The sequence below is a fragment of the Hevea brasiliensis genome, chromosome 4, assembly GCF_030052815.1.
Source record: "Hevea brasiliensis isolate MT/VB/25A 57/8 chromosome 4, ASM3005281v1, whole genome shotgun sequence".
NCBI classification, from domain to species: domain Eukaryota; kingdom Viridiplantae; phylum Streptophyta; class Magnoliopsida; order Malpighiales; family Euphorbiaceae; genus Hevea; species Hevea brasiliensis.
Window position 1 is genome coordinate 105,100,876 of NC_079496.1, and position 6,000 is coordinate 105,106,875.

The 6,000-nt window shown below is 39.5% G+C and overlaps 1 non-coding gene across 1 annotated transcript; it reads right to left on the minus strand.

Annotated features, from left to right (window-relative positions):
- Positions 1 to 2,055: 2,055 nt before the first annotated feature.
- LOC131179702 (small nucleolar RNA R71) lies at positions 2,056 to 2,163 on the minus strand. Its single transcript, XR_009148589.1, has one exon. It is a non-coding gene; the product is annotated as a small nucleolar RNA R71 (small nucleolar RNA).
- Between the last annotated feature and the right edge of the window lie 3,837 nt (positions 2,164 to 6,000).

Genomic DNA, 6,000 nt, shown 5'->3' on the forward strand with positions numbered 1-6,000 from the left:
CCGCATGAGGAGAAGAAACACTGTTCCAACACCTGCCGAATTGTGCATAAGGAGAGTGCATAGCTTATGCAGATTCATGCCTCCCTTATGCAATCTCACGGAAATGTGCATAACCTATGCGCCAAGTCATGCAGTTTTGCATAAGTGAACCAGAACAATAAAATCGCATAAGGGACTGCATAACTTATGCAGTCCACTTATGCAGTCCCACAAAGGTTTCATTAATGAGCTGGCAGAAGATTCCCTCAGAAAATTCCTCCTAGAACTCACCATTTTAGGGCTCCATGTCAGAAAATATTATAAATAGTCCCATTTCCCATTTTAGAAAGGGGGAAGCAAGGAGAGGAAGAAAAAGAATAGGGGAGGCAGCAGCTGAAGAGTCATAATCATCTCCCACTCCATTTCCAACCAGATTTGGAGATTTCTTTCTTTTCTTACATTTTTCCTACATTTCTAGTGTTTAGTTTCTTATTTCTTAGCTTAGATTAAAGTTTTATTTCCTTATAAACTCAGAATTTCTTGTAAACATTATGGATAGTAAGTAGTTTTACTTTGATTCTGGAGTAAGGGATGTAATATTTTAGTTATTTTTGTGGATTTGAACTGGGTTAGTCCCAATTTAATGAATTTATGAGGTTTAATCCATTTCTTGTGTGCTTATTCACATGCTTAATGAAGGGCCCCATTAAGTTATGTTCTTAATCCTTGGTTAAAGCACCGAAAGGAGAAAACCAAGTGATAGTTAATCAAGAAATTGGACTTAATTAACTTAGATCTAGAAATAGACTAAGGGTTAAGAGGATTTTAATAGATTGATTAAAGAACCTAACGGGTCTTGGTTAATTTTAACTCCACGAAAGTAGGATTAAGTTAATTAAGGCACTCTTTGTCTCACTCGAAAGAGTTTTCAAAGGATTTTAGAATTAATCTCCTTTAAACCCATAAATTTCATGGATTGGGCTAGCTAGGGAAAATCCCAAAATGACTTAAATATGAACCCTTAACTCCAGAATTGCCTTTCATCAATTATTACTTGGAATTTTACTTTTGAGTGTTTAGTTTAATCTCATTTTATTAATTTTCATTATTATCAATTTCTTTATTTTGCGAATTATCAAATTAGTCATTGTTTGAATTTAGTTTTGCATTTTCATACCTCATGCTTCAAATTCCTAAATTTCATTTATTAATTTGATTAAAATACAATTTTAACATATTTTATTTTACATCAAAAATTCAATCATTAACACAACTCCTCGTGGGAACGATATCTTTTTCTATACTACTTGAACGACCCGTGCACTTGCAGTTGGGACACATCAAGTTTTTGGCGCCGTTGCCGGGGAGTTGTTTATTTAAGATTAAATTCTTGATTATTTTAGTTATTTATAGTTTTATCTTTGTTATCTTTTCATTTTGTGTTTGTTTGTTTTTTTTTAGGTACTCTTAATCTTTTGTGAGAAGAGCTAGAAGCACAAGTGATACATCCATATTATTTAATACTGAAATTGAGAAGTTTTGTAGAGCCAACAAGAAAGAAACTAGAAGAAGAAAAGAAGTATTGAGAGCAGCTGAAACTGAACAAGAAATGGCTGAAGAAAGAGTTGGAATTGGTGATGGTAATGCTGGAAATGATCGAAACAATGAAAATGCAGCTCATGGTGAAGAAGTTGTAAATGCTAATGTGCCTAAGGGAAGTATGATGGATCATGCATTTCCTCATTTTGATGACTTAAGAGAGAGTATAGCAAGACCAAGAATTGATGCAAATAGTTATAAGATGGATTTTAGAGTACTACAAATGATTCAGAATTCTCAATTTGGAGGTCATCCTTCAGAAAATCCTCATACTCATCTTAAGAAGTTTGTTATGATCTGTGACATGCAAAAGCAACCAGGAGTATCTGATGATGCAGCAAGGCTAAAATTGTTTCCATTCTCTTTGAAAGATAGAGCATTGGATTGGCTTGATTCTTTACCTCACAACTCAATTACAAATTGGGAGCAGCTCACTGATGCATTTCTTGCCCAATACTTTCCACCTGGAAAAACTCAAGAGTTGAGGAATCAAATGATTGCTTTTAGACCAAGAGAAGATGAGACTCTTTATGAGTCATGGATGAGATGGAAGGAGTTAGAGAGACAATGTCCACATCATGCCATTCCTAAATGGATGATAAACTAGAATTTTTACACAAATGTCACTCCTGCTATCAGAGGAATCATTGATGCTCAAACTGGAGGGGAATTCATCATTAAGCATGAAGATGAAGCTTATGAGTTATTAGAGAAAATAGCAAAGAACAGTCATCTATGGAGTAGTCCAAGAGGGTCAACTCCAACTCAAAAAAGGCAAGTTACTGGAATGTATGAGCTTGATCCATTCAACATGATGAATGCCAAATTTGATGCACTCACTAATGTCCTTGCTAAGAAAATGGAGGATTTAAGTATGCTAGTCAGTTCATCATCATGTTCTGGAAGTTCTCAACAAGTTACTTATGCAGAAGGAACAATGAGCTGTGGAGTAGATTATCCTTCATATGCTTGGAGGAATCATCCCAATTTTTCATGGGAGAATCAGCAGAATCAAGCTTCAACTCAGAACTTTCCACCACAACAACAAGAGCATCAATACCAACAACCTAGGCAACCACCTCCTAGTTTTCAGCAAAAGAATGCAAATCCTGCACCTTTACCAAGACAGCAAGAACAAAGTTCCACCACAGAGGTTTTATTACAACAAATTCTTGCTAATCAAATTAAGTGTGATGAAGAGTTGAGAGAGATGAAAGCAAGGCTGGAACAAATGCAAACACACAATAGGATGCTGGAAAATCAGATTGCACAACAAGCATGCTCATCAAGTACCAATTCTATGGGGAAACTTCCTAATCAAACAGAAAATCCAAGGGAGCAATGTCATGCCATCACACTGAGGAGTGGTAAAATAGTGCATAATGAGAAGAGTGAAAAAGTTGAAAAGAGAGAAAATGAGGAAGATTTTGAGGGAGATGAAAAACAAAAGAGTGAAAAAGGGAGTGCAAGAAAAGGTAAAGAGGAGGTTGGAGAGAAAGAAGAGAAATATATACCTCCAAAGCCTTACAAGCCACAGCTTCCCTTTCCACAGAGATTTCAAAAAGCCAAGCTTGATAAGCAATTTGGGAAGTTCTTAGAGGTTTTGAAGAAGCTATATATAAATGTGCCTTTTATCGATGCTCTTTTCCAAATGCCTTCTTATGCTAAGTTTCTGAAATAAATTCTCTCAAACAAAAGAAGACTTAAAGATTATGAGACTGTAGCCTTAACTGAGGAATGCAGCGCTATCCTCCAAAGGAAACTTCCTCCAAAGCTCAAAGATCCAGGGAGTTTTTCAATTCCATGCCACATTGGGGAATCATGTTCTACAAAAGCTTTATGTGATCTAGGGGCTAGTGTTAGCCTTATGCCCCTCTCCATTTATGAGAAGCTCAATATGGGAGATCTTAAGCTAACCCACATTTCTCTTCAGTTAGCTGACAGATCAATTAAGTATCCTGAAGGAATTTTGGAGAATGTGCCTCTGAAGGTTGGGAAATTTTATATACCTATTGACTTTGTCATCTTGGACATGGAAGAGGATTCTAATATCCCAATCATTTTGGGGAGGCCTTTCCTGGCTACAGCTGGTGCTTTGATTGACGTGAAAGGTGAAAAGCTCATTTTCAGAGTCGGAGAGGATCATTTAGTCTTCAACATTGGCAATGATAAGAAGAAGCAACATGAAGATGTAGACTCTTGTTTGAGAATTGATATAGTTGATGAGTTAGTAAAAGAGCACTTTAGAAAGAGCTATCCAAAGGCTTCTCTTAAAAGTTGTCTTATCCATGAAGGGAGTATCAATGATAAAAATCCAAAAGAGGTTGCATTTGCACAACATTTGAATAGTAATCCACCTTGTCCTATGGCACCAATCTTTCAAGTTGAGCAAGTGGAAAAAAGTGAAGTCAAGCAACCATCTCTCAAAGAAAAAGATGCACCAAAGGTCGTCAAGAAAGAAATGGTTGGATTTTTAGACAAAGCAACAAGGATCTTCTCATATGATGGAAAGAAAATGAAATATAGATTCATTGAAGAACCTATTGGAAACAGAGGCAATAAATTCCAATTTCAGCCACCATGAAACATGAAAAGAGTCCAGCTAAGGACTATAAATTAGCGCTCTTGGGAGCGTCGACACCATATTTTGGCCGATCCCTAGAATCAATAAAAATTCTTCTTTGAACAGCTAATCTCGTTTCCGATCCCTCTTTAGGCGGTCACATTTCCGATCTCTCCTCACAAAAATTGAATTAATACTGAGTCCTCATATTCATTAAGCCTCGCCGATCTCTCAAATCATTTACCGACCTCTCAAACCCGTTGTCGAATTTCCGGACCTGTCAAGTATATTCCTGATCTCTGTTGATAAATAAAATGAACTGGCACTAGATCTTTTCCTACCAGTTTTATTGCCGACCTCCTTTTCGGAAGATTAAGAGCTAAAGTTTGGGTTCGGTTTAACGAGGGTTCCGATCTTAAGTGTTCAAGTTAAATTTTCAATTTTAACCAAGTCCCGTTCAGCATTTCTCCCCCACCGATCTCATGCTTATTGTGCTTTCCGATCTTTTATACTTAGATTAATAATGGAATTTAGTTCATGTTTCGCTATGCTCATACAATCAAATACTTAGGCAAATTCGAAGATTTTCCAATCACATCCATTCATTGAACAAAAGAGATATTCCATTTCATTTCATAATTTGTACAAGTTATTCGGCTGGGGGTGATCCCCCAGCCTGATTTACATTCTGCTCGCTCTCTCTCTCTCTTCCTCGCCCTCCTCCTCACTATCTTCACCATCGCCCCCGGGAGCCAGGTCGTCCATCCAAGAAAAGTCCTCTTCAGGATAGCGCTTTTGAAGTTCGGCCAAGAGATCCTTATGAGCATTCACATAGGCTCCGGCTATTCCCGACACCATCTCTTCATCCTTTTCCTTGAGCTCTCTTTCTTTCTCCGAAAGCTCCTTATCCTTCGCGTTAAGCTCCTCTACAAGTTGAGCGACCTGAGCGGCCGTTGGCTGAAGTGCGGATTTCTCTGAGAGCCCGTTCACTTTCGGCCAAGTCACGAGACCTTCGGCCACCGGTCTTCATGGTACTTCGCCGTCCTCGACTTGAGATATATAATCCCGAGCGGATGAGAGTTGGGATCGGAGGAAGTCAATTCTGATTTTTCTTCCCAACCTCCTTACCTGCACTGAATCTTTTCTCGAATCATGGTCCGGTTCACGGACACTCCACGCTTAGGCTCATGGTTCGAGCCAAGATATCGTCGAGACCATTCAGGATAGCTGTCCGATCCTCTTGAAAGAAGATGGTAGATCCCGTGACTTTGGCAAAATCGGAGTTCTCCCTAACGATCCGGTTATTCTTCAAGCAATGATCGATGTCGAGCGCCACGAGAAGAGGTCCTCCCGAGAAGATTGAGAAGGCTCCTTCCGTGCTTGGAATAACCGAGAGAGGCGGGCTGCTCTTCCGATCTAGGAGGAGATCGCGACCTCAATGGTTGACGGACCCGAAGGTTGAGGCGGGTCTCTTTGTATCTCCCCAGGTTCGTGACCGGGTGTTTGAAGACGTTCCGAACGCTTCATCTCCTTTACCTTCCGGGAGATCTCTCTTTCCTTCTTCCGCTTCCTAGAACCCTCACCACCCGCCATACCTGCAGTAAAAGAGGTTAGTGAGATCGCTAAGGTCCCGAATCGAGATATAGAAAATACCAATGCCGAGGTCGAGAGCGGAAGTTCGCGATCTCGGCGTGATCGATTGCATGGTCCAATGGTGCGATTCGCGATCACGCATTTGGACAGAATATTTTAGAGTGGTGGCACGACTTTTCAGGCTCCATCACTATCAAGCTTTCCTCTTGACTGGGGTAAAGTGCTTGAGCGAGGCCTGGTACCACCAGCTACGAGGAAAGTCCTCA